General features: G+C 42.9%; 1 pseudogene across 1 annotated transcript; it reads left to right on the forward strand.

Moving 5' to 3' along the window:
• The first annotated feature begins 480 nt into the window (after positions 1 to 480).
• On the forward strand, positions 481 to 17,371 carry LOC106564054 (uncharacterized; annotated as a pseudogene). The gene is made up of 4 exons (XR_014382599.1): positions 481 to 968; positions 1,411 to 1,508; positions 1,642 to 1,819; positions 15,670 to 17,371. The product of XR_014382599.1 is annotated as an uncharacterized LOC106564054 (transcript).
• Positions 17,372 to 17,957: the final 586 nt, after the last annotated feature.

Here is a 17,957-nt window from a genome sequence, read left to right on the forward strand (position 1 = left end):
AAAATCCTTATTTAATCTGTCTCCCCCCTTCATCTACACTGATTGAAGTGGATTTAACTAGTGACATCAATAAGGGATCATAGCTTTCACCTGGATTCACCTAGTCAGTTTATGTCATGGAAGGAGCAGGTGCTCTTAATGTTTTGTCTACCCAGTGTATAGCACCACAGATAATCAAGTGCTATTTGCATGTGATAAAAACAAATGTGAAAAAATGAACAGAGCAAATGTATAGTCCACTACCTCTTCATAGCCATATTTATTCATCATCTACATATTCATATTAAGCTTCTACGTCTGTGTACAGGAAAGTATTATTTGTAAGACCTAAGAGAAAATATATCAGCTTATTGTTAAATTATTATGACGTTCTTTCCAATACATATAGTGTATTAACTATTGTTTCCAAACAACTGCGTTACCCACTCCAGTCAACAGATGGCGATATGCGTCTTTCGGCTGATGCTTCTTGCGTGACGTGTAATTTACTGGACAGGACGGTTATTCAGGAGCAACAAGGCGCCTACTCTTTCAACCAGCTCGGTAGCTTGCAGGCCAACGTTAAACTGAAAGATTGACGCGTTAGACCATGTTAATGTACATTAGCTAATCTCAGTGTTGTAAACACATTTCTGTCGACGTATCAACTGGTTACCTTTAACCTAATTTGCAAACGTGTTAAAGATTGATACTGAGCCTAGCGCTAGGCTAGTCGCTAATGCTAACTAACAAGCTAACATCCCTGACCATGAGCTCAATAAACTACTCATCCCCTGCTAAAGAAGAGGTCTGTTGTATGGAGAAAGACGCTCTGGCGCTGAACATTGTCGTGAAAGAAGAAGAGGAGTATGTTTTCGTGAAAAAAGAGAAAGAACCTTTTAGGGAGGAAGAGGATGCTGTCTCAATAAAGGTGAAGAATGAACACGTTTTGGGAGTGAAAGAGGAGACAGAAGATCTGATTAACACCAGTGAGTACTGTCTTAAAAACAGGGGCACAAACAATGCCGTTGTTGAACTAATGTGTGGTTTTAAAGGGGCATTCTACTGAAGTTCTACACTTGAATATGTTGTTCAGTACTGTATAAATTGTTAATGCAATCTGCCATTGGTACATATATTTATTCAATTCTAAATATGGTCTATATTAAAGTTCACCACATTTAATATAACATGCTTTTAAAATTCAATATTGGTGTGTAATTTCGACTTAAAATTTCAAATCATGCAAAAGGCACAAATTTCGTGGAGCAACCCTTGACATTTGCAACACAAACAGTATTTTAGGAAATCATGATGATGAAAGTGCCCGTATTTGGCCCTGTTTAAATATATTAATGCCTCTTGTAAGACCCTATGATTTTAAGAGACGGTCATAAGTTTACCATCTGTTTGATGTTCTCATTAACACAGGAGAGAGACATGACTATTGTGGATCCTCTGGGGAGCATCAACAACATCCTGATGCTGACGAGACAGAGAAGAGTCTCTCCAGATCAGAACACCAGATGGTACAGCTTGGTCTGGTCTAGCATACAGCTTGCTCCGTCTGGGTCTGGGTTGGGTTTCTGTAAAGCACTTTATGACAACAGTGACATCAGCATCCATAATGATATGTGTCTGTCCTCTCTTTATGGTTACCAGGACAATGCTAGCCCTTCCACCCTCCTGGAGTCCCCGTGTCATGTCTCTCCCAGTAGCACCTTACTGCTGGGTATGAAGAGGTTGTCTGTGCTGCTGGTGGACTGCAGGAAAACAATGGGGCTGAGTGGAACTGTGGGAGGAGGAGAAGAGAAGAAAGGATCAGATTTGACTCATCAAAGTAAGTGCTGTAGTTTGAACAAATAAAATAGATCTGCCCTCTAGTATCTATTACCAGGACAACCAGCAGAGTTCTGTTAGTTAACATGAATATAGACTGGTGTAAATTGATATCATATGAATATCATAACACTGAAAAAGGATTCTGCCAATGAAAAGCGAGAAACCAATAGACTATAAAACCTTGATGAAAGTTAGCTTTAGAGAGAAAGTTTCAAGATGATCTGATGTAAGGTGCTTACAAAAACGTTTCCTAAAAACATCAATCAATCAAATGTATTTATAATGCCCTTCTTACATCAGCTGATATCTCAAAGTGCTGTACAGTCGTGGCCAAAAGTTTTGAGAATGACACAAATATTAATTTTCACAAAGTTTGCTGCCTCAGTTTGTATGATGGCAATTTGCATATACTCCAGAATGTTATGAAGAGTGATCAGATGAATTGCAATTAATTGCAAAGTCCCTCTTTACCATGCAAATGAACTGAATCCCTTCACAGGCAAGGATATTGCTGCCAGTAAGATTGCACCTAAACCAACAATTTATCGGATCATCAAGAACTTAAAGGAGAGCGGTTCAATTGTTGTGAAAAAGGCTTCAGGGCGCCCAAGAAAGTCCAGCAAGCGCCAGGAAAGTCTCCTAAAGTTGATTCAGCTGCGGGATTGGGGCACCACCAGTACAGAGCTTGCTCAGGAATGGCAGCAGGCAGGTGTGAGTGCATCTGCACGCACAGTGAGGCGAAGACTTTTGGAGGATGGCCTGGTGTTCAGTAGGGCAGCAAAGAAGCCATTTCTCTCCAGGAAAAACATCAGGGACAGACTGATATTCTGCAAAAGGTACAGGGATTGGACTACTGAGGACTGGGGTAAAGTCATTTTCTCTGATGAATCCCCTTTCCGATTGTTTCGGGCATCGGGAAAAAAGCTTGTCCGGAGAAGACAAGATGAGCGCTACCATCAGTCCTGTGTCATGCCAACAGTAAAGCATCCCGAGACCATTCATGTGAGGGGTTGCTTCTCAGCCAAGGGAGTGGGCTCACTTACAGTTTTGCCTAAGAACACAGCCATGAATAAAGAATGGTACCAACACATCCTTCGAGAGCAACTTCTCCCAACCATCCAGGAACAGTTTGGTGACGAACAATGCCTTTTCCAGCATGATGGAACAACTTGCCATAAGTCAAAAGTTATAACTAAGTCGCTCGGGGAACAAAACATCGATATTTTGGGTCCATGGCCAGGAAACTCCCCAGACCTTAATACCATTGAGAACTTGTGGTCAATCCTCAAGAGGCGGGTGGACAAACGAAAACCCAGAAATTCTGACAAACTCCAAGCATTGGTTATGCAAGAATGGGCTGCCATCAGACAGGATGAGGCCCAGAAGTTAATTGACAGCATGCCAGGGTGGATTGCGTAGGTTTTGAAAAAGGGTCAACAATGCAAATATTGACTCTTTGCATCAACTTCATGTAATTGTCAATAAAATCCTTTGACACTTATGAAATGCTTGTAATTATACTTCTGTATTCCATAGTAACATCTGACAAAAATAACCAAAGACACTGAAGCAGCAAACTTTGTGGAAATTAAAATGTGTGTCATTCTCAAAACTTTTGGCTACGACTGTACAGAAACCCAGCCTAAAACCCCAAACAGCAAGCAATGCAGGTGTAGAAGCACAGTGGCTAGGAAAAACTCCCTAGAAAGGCCAGAACCTAGGAAGAAACCTAGAGAGGAACCAGGCTATGAGGGGTGGCCAGTCTTCTGGCTGTGCTGGGTGGAGATTATAACAGAACATGGCCAAGATGTTGAAATGTTCATAGATGACCAGCAGGGTCAAATAATAATAATCACAGTGGTTGTCGAGGGTTCAACAGGTCAGCACTTCAGGAGTAAATGGCAGTTGGCTTTTCATTGCCGATCATTCAGAGTATCTCTACCGCTCCTGCTGTCTCTAGAGAGTTGAAAACAGCAGGTCTGGGACAGGGAGCACGTCCGTGAACAGGTCAGGGTTCCATAGCCGCAGGCAGAACAGTTGAAACTGGAGCAGCAGCACGGCCAGGTGGACTGGGGGACAGCAAGGAGTCATCAGGCAAGGTAGTCCTGAGGCATGGTCCTAGGGCTCAGGTCCTCCGAGAGAGAGAGAATTAGAGAGAGCATAAATTCACACAGGACACCGGATAAGACAGGAGAAATACGGCAGATATAACAGACTGACCCTAGTCCCCCGACACAAACTTCCGCAGCATAAATACTGGAGGCAGAGACAGGAGGGATCGGGAGACACTGTGGCCTCATCCGACGATACCCCCTGACAGGTCCAAACAGGCAGGATATAACCCCAACCACTTTGCCAAAGCACAGCCCCCACACCACTAGAGGGATATCTCCAACCACCAACTTACCATCCTGAGACAAGGCCGAGTATAGCCCACAAAGATCTCCGCCACGGCACAACCCAAGGGGGGGCGCCAACCCGGACAGGAAGATCACGTCAGTGACTCAACCCACTCAAGTGACGCACCCCTCCTAGGGACGGCATGGAAGAGCACCAGTAAGCCAGTGACTCAGTCCCTGTAATAGGGTTAGAGGCAGAGAATCCAAGTGGAGAGAGGGGAACCCGGCCAGGCAGAAGACAGCAAGAGCGTTGCTCCAGTGCCTTTCCGTTCACTTTCACACTCCTGGGCCAGACTACGCTCAATCATAGGACCTACTGAAGAGATGAGTCTTCAATAAAGACTTAAATGTTGAGACCGAGTCTGTGTCTCTCACATGGGTAGGCAGACGATTCCATAAAAATGGAGCTCTATAGGAGAAAGCCCTGCCTCCAGCTGTTTGCTTAGAAATTTTAGGGACAGTAAGGAGGCCTGTGTCTTGTGACCGTAGCGTACGTGTAGGTATGTACAGCAGGACCAAATCGAAAAGATAGGTAGGAGCAAGCCCATGTAATGCTTTGTAGGTTAGCAGTAAAACCTTGAAATCAGACCTTGCCTTAACAGGAAGCCAGTGTGGAGAGGCTAGCACTGGAGTAATATGATCAAATGTTTTGGTTCTAGTCAAGATTCTAGCAGCCGTGTTTAGCACTAACTGAAGTTTATTTAGTGCTTTATCCGGGTAGCCGGAAAGTAGAGCATTGTAGTAGTCTAACCTAGAAGTGACAAATGCATGGATTAATATTTCTGCATCATTTTTGACAAAGTTTCAGATTTTTGCAATGTTACGTAGATGGAAAAAAGCTGTCCTTGAAACAGTCTTGATATGTTCGGCAAAAGAGAGATCAGGGTCTAGAGTAACGCCGAGGTCCTTCACAGTTTTACTTGAGACGACTGTACAACCATCAAGATTAATTGTCGGATTCAACAGAAGATCTCTTTGTTTCTTGGGACCTAGAACAAGCATCTCTGTTTTGTCCGAGTTTAAAAGTAGAACATTTGCAGCCATCCACTTCCTTATGTTTGAAACACAGGCTTCCAGGGAGGGCAATTTTGGGGCTTCACCATGTTTCATCGAAATGTACAGCTGTGTGTCATCCGCATAGCAGTGAAATTTAACATTATGTTTCCGAATGACATCTCCAAGAGGTAAAATGTATAGTGAAAACAATAGTGGTCCTAAAACGGAACCTTGAGGAACACCGGAATTTACAGTTCATTTGTCAGAGGACAAACCATCCACAGAGACAAACGGATATCTTTCCGACAGATAAGATCTAAACCAGGCCAGAACTTGTCCGTGTAGACCAATTTGGGTTTCCAATCTCTCCAAAAGAATGTGGTGATTGATGGTATCAAAAGCAGCACTAAGGTCTAGGAGCACGAGGACAGATGCAGAGCCTCAGTCTGACGCCATTAAAAGGTCATTTACCACCTTCACAAGTGCGGTCTCAGTGCTATGATGGGGTCTAAAACCAGACTGAAGCATTTCGTATACATTGTTTGTCTTCAGGAAGGCAGTGAATTTCTGCGCAACAGCTTTTTCAATTTTTTTTGAGAGGAGTGGGAGATTCTATATAGGCCGATAGTTTTGAATTTTTTCTGCGTCAGGGTTTGGCTTTTTCAAGAGAGGCTTTATTACTCCCACTTTTAGTGAGTTTGGTACACATCCGGTGGATAGAGAGCCGTTTATTATGTTCAACATAGGAGGGCCAAGCACAGGAAGCAGCTCTTTCAGTAGTTTAGTTGGAATATGGTCCAGTATGCAGCTTGAAGGTTTAGAGACCATGATTATTTTAATCAATGTGTCAAGAGATATAGTACTAAAACACTTTAGTGTCTCCCTTGATCCTAGGTCCTGGCAGGGTTGTGCAGACTCAGGACAACTGAGCTTTGGAGGAATACGCAGATTTAAAGAGGAGTCCGTAATTTGCTTTCTAATGATCATGATCTTTTCCTCGAAGAAGTTCATGAATTTATCACTGCTGAGGTGAAAGCCATCCTCTCTTGGGGAATGCTGCTTTTTAGTTAGCTTTGCGACAGTATCAAAAATACATTTTGGATTGTTCTTATTTTCCTAAATTAAGTTGGAAAAATAGGATGATCGAGCAGCAGTGAGGGCTCTTCGATACTGCACGGTACTGTCTTTCCAAGCTAGTCGGAGAAGACTTCCAGTTTGGTGTGGCGCCATTTCCGTTACAATTTTCTGGAAGCTTGCTTCAAAGCTCGTGTATTTTCTGTATACCAGGGAGCTAGTTTCTTATGACAAATGTTTTTTGTTTTTAGGGGTGCGACTGCATCTAGAGTATTGCGCAAGGTTAAATTGAGTTCCTCAGTTAGGTGGTTAATTGATTTTTGTACTCTGACATCCTTGGGTAGGCGGAGGGAGTCTAGAAGGGCATCTAGGAATCTTTGGGTTGTCTGAGAATTTATTGCACGACTTTTGATGATCCTTGGTTGGGGTCTGAGCAGATTATTTGTTGCGATTGCAAATGTAATAAAATGGTGGTCCGATAGCCCAGGATTATGAGGAAAAACATTAAGATCCACAACATTTATTCCACGGGACAAAACTAGGTCCAGAGTATGACTGTGGCAGTGAGTAGGTCCGGAGATATGTTTGACAAAACCCACTGAGTCGATGATGGCTCCGAAAGCCTTTTGGAGGGGGTCTGTGGACTTTTCCATGTGAATGTTAAAGTCACCAAAAATGTTAATATTATCTGCCATGACTACAAGGTCCGATTAGGAATTCAGGGAACTCAGTGAGGAACGCTGTATATGGCCCAGGAGGCCTGTAAATAGTAGCTATAAAAAGTGATTGAGTCGGCTGCATAGATTTCATGACTAGAAGCTCAAAAGACGAAAACATATTTTTTGGGGTAAATTGAAATTTGCTATCATAAATTTTAGCAACACCTCCGCCTTTGCGGGATGCGCGGGGGATATGGTCACTAGTGTAACCAGGAGGTGAGGCCCCATTTAACACAGTAAATTCATCAGGCTTAAGCCATGTTTCAGTCAGGCCAATCACATCAAGATTATGATCAGTGATTAGTTCATTGACTATAACTGCCTTGGAAGTGAGGGATCTAACATTAAGTAGCCCTATTTTGAGATGTGAGGTATCACAATCTCTTTCAATAATGGCAGGAATGGAGGAGGTCTTTATTCCAGTGAGATTGCTAAGGCGAACACCGCCATGTTTAGTTTTCCCCAACCTAGGTAAAGGCACAGACACGGTCTCAATGGGGATAGCTGAGCTGACTACACTGACTGTGCTAGTGGCAGACTCCACTAAGATGGCAGGCTGGCTAACAGCCTGCTGCCTGGCCTTCACCCTATCTCATTGTGGAGCTAGAGGAGTTAGAGCCCTGTCTATGTTCGTAGATAAGATGAGAGCACCCCTCCAGCTAGGATGGAGTCCGTCACTCCTCAACAGGCCAGGCTTGGTCCTGTTTGTGGGTGAGTCCCAGAAAGAGGGCCAATTATCTACAAATTCTATCTTTTGGGAGGGGCAGAAAACAGTTTTCAACCAGCGATTGAGTTGTGAGACTCTGCTGTAGAGCTCATCACTCCCCCTAACTGGGAGGGGGCCAGAGACAATTACTCGATGCCGACACATCTTTCTAGCTGATTTACGCGCTGAAGCTATGTTGCGCTTGGTGACCTCGGACTGTTTCATCTTAACCTCGTTGGTGCCGACATGGATAACAATATCTCTATACTCTCTACACTCGCCAGTTTTAGCTTTAGCCAGCACCGTCTTTAGATTAACCTTTACGTCGGTAGCCCTGCCCCCTGGTAAACAGTGTATGATAGCTGGATGATTCGTTTTAAGTCAAATACTGCGGGTAATGAAGTCACCAATGACTAGGGTTTTCAATTTGTCAGAGCTAATGGTGGGAGGCTTCGGCATCTCAGACCCCATAACGGGAGGAGCAGAGACCAGAGAAGTTTCGGCCTCCGACTCCGACTCGCTTAATGGGGAGAACCAGTTGAAAGTTTCTGTCGGCTGAATGAGCGACACCGGTTGAGCATTCCTACAGCATTTCCCTCCAGAAGCCATGAGAAAGTTGTCCGGCTGCGGGGACCATGTGAGGGGATTTATACTACTATCTGTACTTACTGCTGGCACAGACGCTGTTTCATCCTTTCCTACACTGAAATGACCCTTGCCTAACGGCTCCGTCTGAAGCTGGACTTGCAACACGGCTATCCTCGCCATAAGGCGGTCGTTCTCCTGTATATTATGAGTACAGCGACTGTAATTAGAAGGCTTAATGTTAATGTTACTACTTAGCTTCGGCTGGTGGAGGTCCTGACGAACCACGTCCAGATAAAGCATCCGGGGTCAAAAAGTTGAATGAAAAAAGTTGAGCGAGGGGGAAAACTAAAAATATAAACGGTAATTAAAAAATAAAAACCTTAAAGTTGGCAGGTAGCAAATGATGTATGTTACATTGCCTGTCCCAGTCAACCCCCTGTCTTTTCAAGACTCTAGAACTAAACTCCAGACACTTCAATGTGGTCTGTATTGCTTCATTAACATCTGATCTACACAACTTGTTAAAAATGTCAAATATAATTTTTTATAACAAGCTCCGTAAGCTTTTTCTAAAAGCCATGACATGTGATTGAATGAAAAGCTTCTTTTTTTTGGTCTTGGCCTCCGTCTCTGTAATGGACAAAATTCATTTAATTTCCTACTTTAACAGGTCAAATAAAGCCTGAACTCCAACATATAGACCTTAAAGAACATGGTTTCATTTGGAAATGACTAACTTTATTGATTTAATATGTAACTGACCCCAGTGTGCTGCTAACAGTTTAGTTTCCTCCACTGTCCCCATACTGGACTCAAACTAGTGATCCTCTGCTTCTCAACACACGTCACCACTCTCCTTGACAATTAACTCTATTCAGAGTGCTAGAGCCACACACTCACTATAGCACAATAAGTGGTGTGTATTTAACAGATGGTGAGATCAGAAACAAATCAGTCCCTTTGTTTGCTCTGTTTCAGAGCTACTCTGCTTTCTGACAAGGGAAAGCCTTTTCAACTATAAAGGTGTATTTGTCTGTGTCGTGGAAATATTGAATCCAATATTTCTCAGATACCGGAGCTTGTGAATTCAAATAGACTTTATTACAAAAGTAACAGAAGCCGAGCAATTCCATGGAACGATTGACTTGTCTTGTTCAAAACATCAGTATTTATACATTTCCACTAGACATGTTCCCTCCTTTCTATGTAAATTATTAACTCCCCTTGGCCTTGCGCCACCATTATCTTTCTGTTTTAATTCTGACTTGTTTACGCCCACATCTGACTCAGTTTAGATTATATTGGTGGCGCAACCACAGGTTCACTATAAAAAATAATACATTTATGACATGTATGTTCCCAGTATAAGTCCATTTCCAATTAATACAACCATGTCTTCCCAATACATATACATAGCTTTTGGCCCCTGTATTGGTTGGTAAAAATGCATAGTCATTGTCCCACACCAGTTCAGGTCTGTGTCACTTGGAAATGATTAACCCTTGTGCCTGTCTAGTAACCTTGACTAGATTCGATGTGGCCCCGAACAGTCTGGTCTTTGTTGGCTCAGCTTATTCACATATATACCTCTTAGTTCTGTTTCTTCATGTCTAGTGGTTATAACTCTGTTGCCCCAGACAGTCTGGTCTTTGTTGGCTTAGCTTATTCACATACTGTAAATTCCGGACTATAAGCCGCAACTTTTTTCCCAGGCTTTGAACCTCGCGGCTTAAACAATGACGCAGCTAATACCCTGCTCAAAAAAATAAAGGGGACACTTAAACAACACAATGTAACTCCAAGTCAATCACACTTCTGTGAAATCAAACTGTCCACTTAGGAAGCAACACTGATTCACAATACATTTCACATGCTGTTGTGCAAATGGAAGAGACAACAGGTGGAAATTATAGGCAATTAGCAAGACACCCCCAATAAAGGAGTGGTTCTACAGGTGGGGACCACAGACCACTTCTCAGTTCCTATGCTTCCTGGCTGATGTTTTGGTCACTTTTGAATGCTGGCGGTGCTTTCACTCTAGTGGTAGCATGAGACGGAGTCTACAACCCACACAAGTGGCTCAGGTAGTGCAGCTCATCCAGGATGGCACATCAATGCGAGCTGTGGCAAGAAGGTTTGCTGTGTCTGTCAGCGTAGTGTCCAGAGCATGGAGGCGCTACCAGGAGACAGGCCAGTACATCAGGAGACGTGGAGGAGGCCGTAGGAGGGCAACAACCCAGCAGCAGGACCGCTACCTCCGCCTTTGTGCAAGGAGGAGCAGGAGGAGCACTGCCAGAGCCCTGCAAAATGACCTCCAGCAGGCCACAAATGTGCATGTGTTTGCTCAAACGGTCAGAAACAGACTCCATGAGGGTGGTATGAGGGCCCGACGTCCACAGGTGGGGGTTGTGCTTACAGCCCAACACCGTGCAGGACGTTTGGCATTTGCCAGAGAACACCAAGATTGGCAAATTCGCCACTGGTGCCCTGTGCTCTTCACAGATGAAAGCAGGTTCACACTGAGCACGTGACAGACGTGACAGAGTCTGGAGACGCCGTGGAGAACGTTCTGCTGCCTGCAACATCCTCCAGCATGACCGGTTTGGCGGTGGGTCAGTCATGGTGTGGGGTGGCATTTCTTTGGGGGGCCGCACAGCCCTCCATGTGCTCGCCAGAGGTAGCCTGACTGCCATTAGGTACCTCAGACCCCTTGTGAGACCATATGCTGGTGCGGTTGGCCCTGGGTTCCTCCTAATGCAAGACAATGCTAGACCTCATGTGGCTGGAGTGTGTCAGCAGTTCCTGCAAGACGAAGGCATTGATGCTATGGACTGGCCCGCCCGTTCCCCAGACCTGAATCCAATTGAGCACATCTGGGACATCATGTCTCGCTCCATCCACCAATGCCACGTTGCACCACAGACTGTCCAGGAGTTGGCGGATGCTTTAGTCCAGGTCTGGGAGGAGATCCCTCAGGAGACCATCCGCCACCTCATCAGGAGCATGCCGAGGCGTTGTAGGGAGGCCATACAGGCACGTGGAGGCCACACACACTACTGAGCCTCATTTTGACTTGTTTTACATCATTACATTACATCAAAGTTGGATCAGCCTGTAGTGTGGTTTTCCACTTTAATTTTGAGTGTGACTCCAAATCCAGACCTCCATGGGTTGATAAATTGGATTTCCATTGATTATTTTTGTGTGATTTTGTTGTCGGCACATTCAACTATGTAAAGAAAAAAGTATTTAATAAGATTATTTCATTCATTCAGATCTAGGATGTGTTGTTTGTGTTCCCTTTATTTTTTTGAGCAGTGTATATGGATTTTACCCGCTTTCAAAAATTTTTTCTCCCAAAAAACACATTCTGTGACGTGCTCAGTTTTTTGGCGGCATGAAGCTTTCATTAGACCAATGAAATTGCCGAATGGGTTAAGGTCAAACAACTTTTTTGTTTGCTGTTTAGATTAAATCGAGCGCTCTCAAACTTCCCATCATTCTGATTACAGTAGTCATTTTGTCACCCTCATCATGGCAAAGACACAGAGAAATGCATATGATGCAGCTTTCAAGTTGAAGGCGATTGATCTGGGTGTTGGAAAAGGAAATAGAGCTGCTGCACGGGAGCTTGGTCTTAATGAGGCGATGATAAGACGTTGGAAACAGCAGCGTGAGGAATTGACTCAGTGCAAAAAAACAACTAAAGCTTACTGCAAATTTTTTGTTACAAGCCGTGTTTCATTAAAGCCTATTTATTTTTGTTACAAGCCGTGTTTCGTTAAAGCCTATTTATTTTTGTTACAAGCCGTGTTTCGTTAAAACCTGTGTAAAGTTCATTTGTTTCAATGTACCGGTAGGCACCTGCGGCTTAGACGTGCGACTTATTTATGTTCAAAATAATATTTTTTTTTAAATTCAGTGGGTGCGGCTTATATTCAGGTGCGCTTAATAGTCCGGAAATTACGGTAGATACCTCTTAGTTCTGTTTCTTCACGTCTAGTGGTTATAACTCTGTTGCCCCAGACAGTCTGGTCTTTGTTGGCTTAGCTTAGCTTATTCACATAGATACCTCTTAGTTCTGTTTCTTCATGTCTAGTGGTTATAAGTCTATGTTGGACCATTCCTGTACATCCACATGGTTTCCACCCTTATTCTGCTTACACATGTCTAATGTTAAACCTTATATTGCTTCTTCTTCCTACTTCCAAAGGAAATAGTATAGGTACTGGAAAATCACCAGGTGACTGGAGACTCTCCAACATGAGTACTGGAAAATTACCAAAGAACTGGATTTTTCCCCAACAGCTGCCATTTAGGCTGCAACAACAATACAATGGAGGAACACCCCCTGATCTGTTGTTTTATGAAGGGTCACCTACGCCCAGTACCCAAACAGCTCGTCCCATTTTGGGAATTTTCTATTGTGCTTCAGGCCATTTCCACTGCTGGAGCGGCTGGAAAGAGTAGAAATTAAATTTCTCTCGTTTAAAACCGCTTTACTTTATCCATTACATCCTTATAATGAGTTCCACCCCCATACCTCCATGAGGTTCTATAGTAGCAAGGATCTGACACCTCCGGAGGGCTTGATGGCTCAATCCACCAGAGGTATGGCTACATCATAGGCATTGTTTGAAGGCACCTCTGTTCAAGAGATCTGTAATGCAGCATGTTGTGGTGATGTACCTTCATGAGGTTCTACTGACTGGACATCACTACACATACTGTGAGTAGAGTGGGGACCTCTGAGGGATGATCCTGTCTAGACTTGGCCTCGGAGAGTATATGAGCTCTATGGCAGACCTCAGAGGGATGATCCTGTCTAGACTTGGCATTACAGTATATTATGTTAAACAAAATCTATATATTTGTCAATATTCATAAATTGTTGTAAGAAATGTTTGAACGAAATCAAAATACAAATGAAATTGTATTTCATTTGTCACATGCGATGAATACAACCTTACTGTGAAATGCTGAATAGAACAGGTGTAGACCTTACTGTGAAATGCTTACTTACAAGCCCTTAACCAATACTGCAGTTTTAAGAAAAAAAGAGAAGTAAAGAATAATTAAAGAGCAGCAGTAAAATAACAGTAGCGAGGCTGTATACAGGTATTACTGGTACAGAGTCAATGTGGAGGCTGTATACAGGATGTACCGGTACAGAGTCAATGTGGAGGCTGTATACAGGATGTACCGGTACAGAGTCAATGTGGAGGCTGTATACAGGGGGTACCGGTACAGGTTAGTCAAGGAAAAATACTACTCCTATTACAGAGCAAGTGGTAAAGATTCATATGACACCCATTGTTGGAGGACTGTAGCATCTAATGATTAAACACAATGGAGTCTTAAAGGAGGACTGGGATGGAAAGGAAAGGGGATACCTAGTCAGTCACAACTGAATGCATTCAACTGAAATGTACCTTCCGCATTGAACCCAACCCCTCTGAATCAGAGTGGTGTGGGGGCTGCCTTAATCGACGTCCACGTCATCGGCGCCCGGGGAGCAGTTGTTGGGGGTTAACTGCCTTGCTCGAGCAGAACGGCAGCTTTTTACACCTTGCGGATTCGAACCAGCGACCTTTCGGTTACTAGCCCAACATTCTTAACCTCAAGTCTACAAATGTCCAACTTCAATTCATTATTTCTCGATGATGCTTTAAAGGAGAAGTTTACCCAACATCCAGAAACTCCTAAGTGATTCCATACATTGAAACTAGTCCAGTGGAGTTTGCCCCCTCTCCCCCTCTCTCTCCATGTAGTGCTGTACTGAAACAGCTGCAAATACGTGACTTGTGATGTTGCTGGATGCGGGCCTCACTCTGCTGCTAAAATATATACAAATATGTCATAGTGAATTCATGACATGTGAATGAAAAATTGAGCTGAGGTGCATCCTGTTTCCATTGATCATCCTTGAGATGTTGTTTCTACAACTTGACTGCTGTCCACCTGTGGTAAATTGAATTGATTGGACATGATTTGGAAAGGCACACACCTGTCTATATAAGGTCCCACAGTCGACAGTGCATGTCAGAGCAAAAACCAAGCCCTGAGGTGTTGTCCTTGAGAGAGGGTTGAGTGACAGCACAGATTGGGGGAAGTGTACCAAAACATTTCTGCAGCATTGCAGGTCCCAAAAAACACAAGGGCCTCGATCATATACACAACAAAAATATAAACGCAACAATTTCAACGATTTACAGTTCATATAAGGAAATCAGTCAATGTAAATAAATTAATTAGGCCCTAATCTATGTACCTCACATGACTGGGCAGGGGCACAGCCATGGGTGGGTTTGGGAGGGCATAAGCCCACCCACTGAGCAGCCAGGCCCAGCCAATGAGAATGAGTTTTCCTCACAAAAGAGCTTTATTACAGAGAAAAATACTCCTCAGTTTCATCATCTGTCCAGGTGGCTGGTCTCAGACGATGTGGACCTCCTGGGCTGGCGTTGTTATATGTGGTCTGTGGTTGTGAGGCCGGTTGGATGTACTGCCAAATTCTCTAAAACGATGTTGGAGGCGGCTTATGGTAGAGAAATTAACATTCAATTTTCTGGCAACAGCTCCAGTGGATATACCTGCAGTCAGCATGCCAATTGCACGCTCCCTCAACTTGAGACATCTGTGGTGTTGTGTGACAAAACTACACATTTTAGAGTGACCTTTTATTCTCCCCAGCACAAGGTGTAATGATCATGCTGTTTAATCGGCTTCTTGATATGCCACACCTGTCAAGTGGATGGATTATCTTGGCAAAGGAGAAATGTTCACTAACAGGGATGTAAACAAATTTGTGCACCAAATTTTGTGCGCAAGTGAAGAATTCTGGGATTTTTTATTTCAGCTCATGAAACATGGGACCAACACTTTACATGTTGTATTTATATTTTTTGGAACATCTACCCAAATCGACAACGGGGAGATCCTACTGTGCTTTGTGTCTGTCTCTAAGTTTTGGACTTCCACACAAAATGACTTCTTTACTTATTTTAGGTTTTAAGGAAGTGTGTAGGTCCCATTCTGTATCATACAGCTATGAAGGTTATATATTTACAACCACCTGCTTGATAGCAATCCAGTGATGTCTGTGTCTTGAGTGTCGTAGAACTGTCTTGTGTATTGTGTTCTGACTTATAAAACAGAATGAATAAGTAATGTAAACATATCAGTAATTACCAGGATGCTCTACAGTTTTTTTATTTAAATCACACGAAGATTGTTTAAAATTATAAAATGTTTGAAAACTGGCCTCAGGTTATTGAGGGATCTGATTTGGATTAAACCTCATAGCAAGGCAGTTTTGTGGAGATTGAATTCTGGTCTCTCTTTAAATAAACACTGTTTTTGGCAGGAGGAAAACCAAACTTGAAGGAACCAAAGACATCCAAACCAGCAATAAGACACCTCTGCTGCCAGTGTGGAAAGAGTTTTAACCAGTTAGGAAGCCTGAAAAGACATGAGAGGATACACACAGGGGAGAAGCCATACCATTGCTCCCAGTGTGGAACGAGTTTTAGCCAGATAGGAAGCCTGAAAGTTCACGAGCGAATACACACAGGGGAGAAGCCTTACCACTGCTCCCAGTGTGGAAAGTGTTTTAACCGGTCAGGAATGCTGAAACAACACATGAGACTGCACACAGGGGAGAATCCTTACAAATGCTCAGACTGTGGGAAGACATATTACTCATCACAGTCACTTAAAAGTCATGTGAGAATCCACACAGGGGAGAAGCCTTACCACTGCGTCAAGTGTGGAAAGAGTTTTAGCCACATAGGACACCTGAAAGCTCATGAGCGAATCCACACAGGGGAGAAGCCTTACCACTGCTCCCATTGTGGAAAGAGATTTAGCCAGTTAGGACACCTGAAAGCTCATGAGCGAATACACACAGGGGAGAAGCCTTACCACTGCTCCCAGTGTGGAAAGAGTTTTGCCCACTTAGTACACCTGAAAGCTCATGAGCGAATACACACAGGGGAGAAGCCTTACCAATGCTCCCATTGTGGAAAGCGTTTTAGCCAGCTAGGACACTTGAAAGCTCATGAGCGAATACACACGGGGAGAAGACTTACCACTGCTCCCAGTGTGGAAAGAGTTTTAACGGGTCAGGAATGCTGAAAGAACACATGAGACTGCACACAGGGGAGAAGCCTTACAAATGCTCAGACTGTGGGAAGACATATTACTTATCACAGTCACTTAAATGTCATGTGAGAGTCCACACAGGAGAGAAGAATTACTTCTAGTGTGTAAATTGATATTTCACATCACATTGACTTCATTACTTCTCCTAGTGGGTAAATTGATATTTCACATCACATTGACTTCATTACTTCTCCTAGTGGGTAAATTGATATTTCACATCACATTGACTTCATTACTTCTCTTAGTGTGTAAATTGATATTTCACATCACATTGACTTAAAATTCATCAGAGAACATACACAGTGTTCCCGTTGTCTTATATTGTTGACTGAGAATGTGTTTACTTCTTATTACCAAATGAAATTGAATTGTACAAAGTATACTCAAACATATTCGTGTGCTTTTATTAGAAATTAAGAATTGAATATGGAGTATGTCAGTTTGAATAGAAAGTCGATCAGATTCCATGTGTTTAAATGGTCCTTTTTTAAACTGTGACTATGTGTGTGTTTATATGCATGTGTCATTCCTCCAGCACTACAGATAATCAAGTGATATTTGGATGTGATTTGCTCCATTGTTTACATTTGCGTTGTTGGCCCACTGATGATTTAATGAAATGAAAATGTTCACAGACTCTGTAATGGAAAATGTTAATTGTATGTGTCCACATAACTGAGCATGTGACTAACCTTGTGAAACTGCCCTATTATAATCTGTTCTTGGGAGAATCATTATGTGTTGTAAACCAGCTGCACCTGTGTATGAATAAAGTCCCTCCCAGGAACAGGAAACTATAAAGATATGTGCTCATCACCCAATGCTTCAAGAATTCAGACTGTCTACACTGCGCTGTGTAACTCTGTTATTCTCTCTGAGCTCAGAAATAAAGAATCTTGGTTTGACTTGGACTCCAGCAGATCCTTATTTTATAATATCCACCACAACTCTCCCACGGATTGCTGTTTATCATTGTCTCAATGAAGAGTTCTTTGTTTTACTTTCCTGGGGGCATTTACAAGCCTCCCACTGGTTGAATAAACTTTGTTTCCACGTCATTTCAACAAAACAAATCAACGTGATAATGTTTGATTAATGTTGAAAACTGATTGGATTTGTAAAATGAACATCAGGTTTTTTTTCGTCCTACGTTTCCATGCAATTTGCGACAGATTTTTATGTGAATATTCTAAAATCTGCATAAAACTATATACGCATTTTCCCACCAGAAATGTTTCCATCAAACAGATTTATTGCGGATTAAAGGCTTTGCGTTTTGACGTAGTGTACAAAAAAATAAACGTTTGCTGTTAAATTCCCATGTACCGAATGAAAAATACAAGTTAAAATGGTTTCAATCGCATTTTCAACTCTACTAATGGTTTTTAAAACTGTTGTGTGAAATAGAAAACGTCCTCTTGTCCGGTGCATTGTAGCCAACAGCTCACAGATACAGTGCGGGTAGGCTACCTACATGAGATTATTATTATT

This window comes from Salmo salar, chromosome 02 (genome assembly GCF_965601325.2).
Source record: "Salmo salar chromosome 02, fSalSal1, whole genome shotgun sequence".
Taxonomy (NCBI): Eukaryota; Metazoa; Chordata; class Actinopteri; order Salmoniformes; family Salmonidae; genus Salmo; species Salmo salar.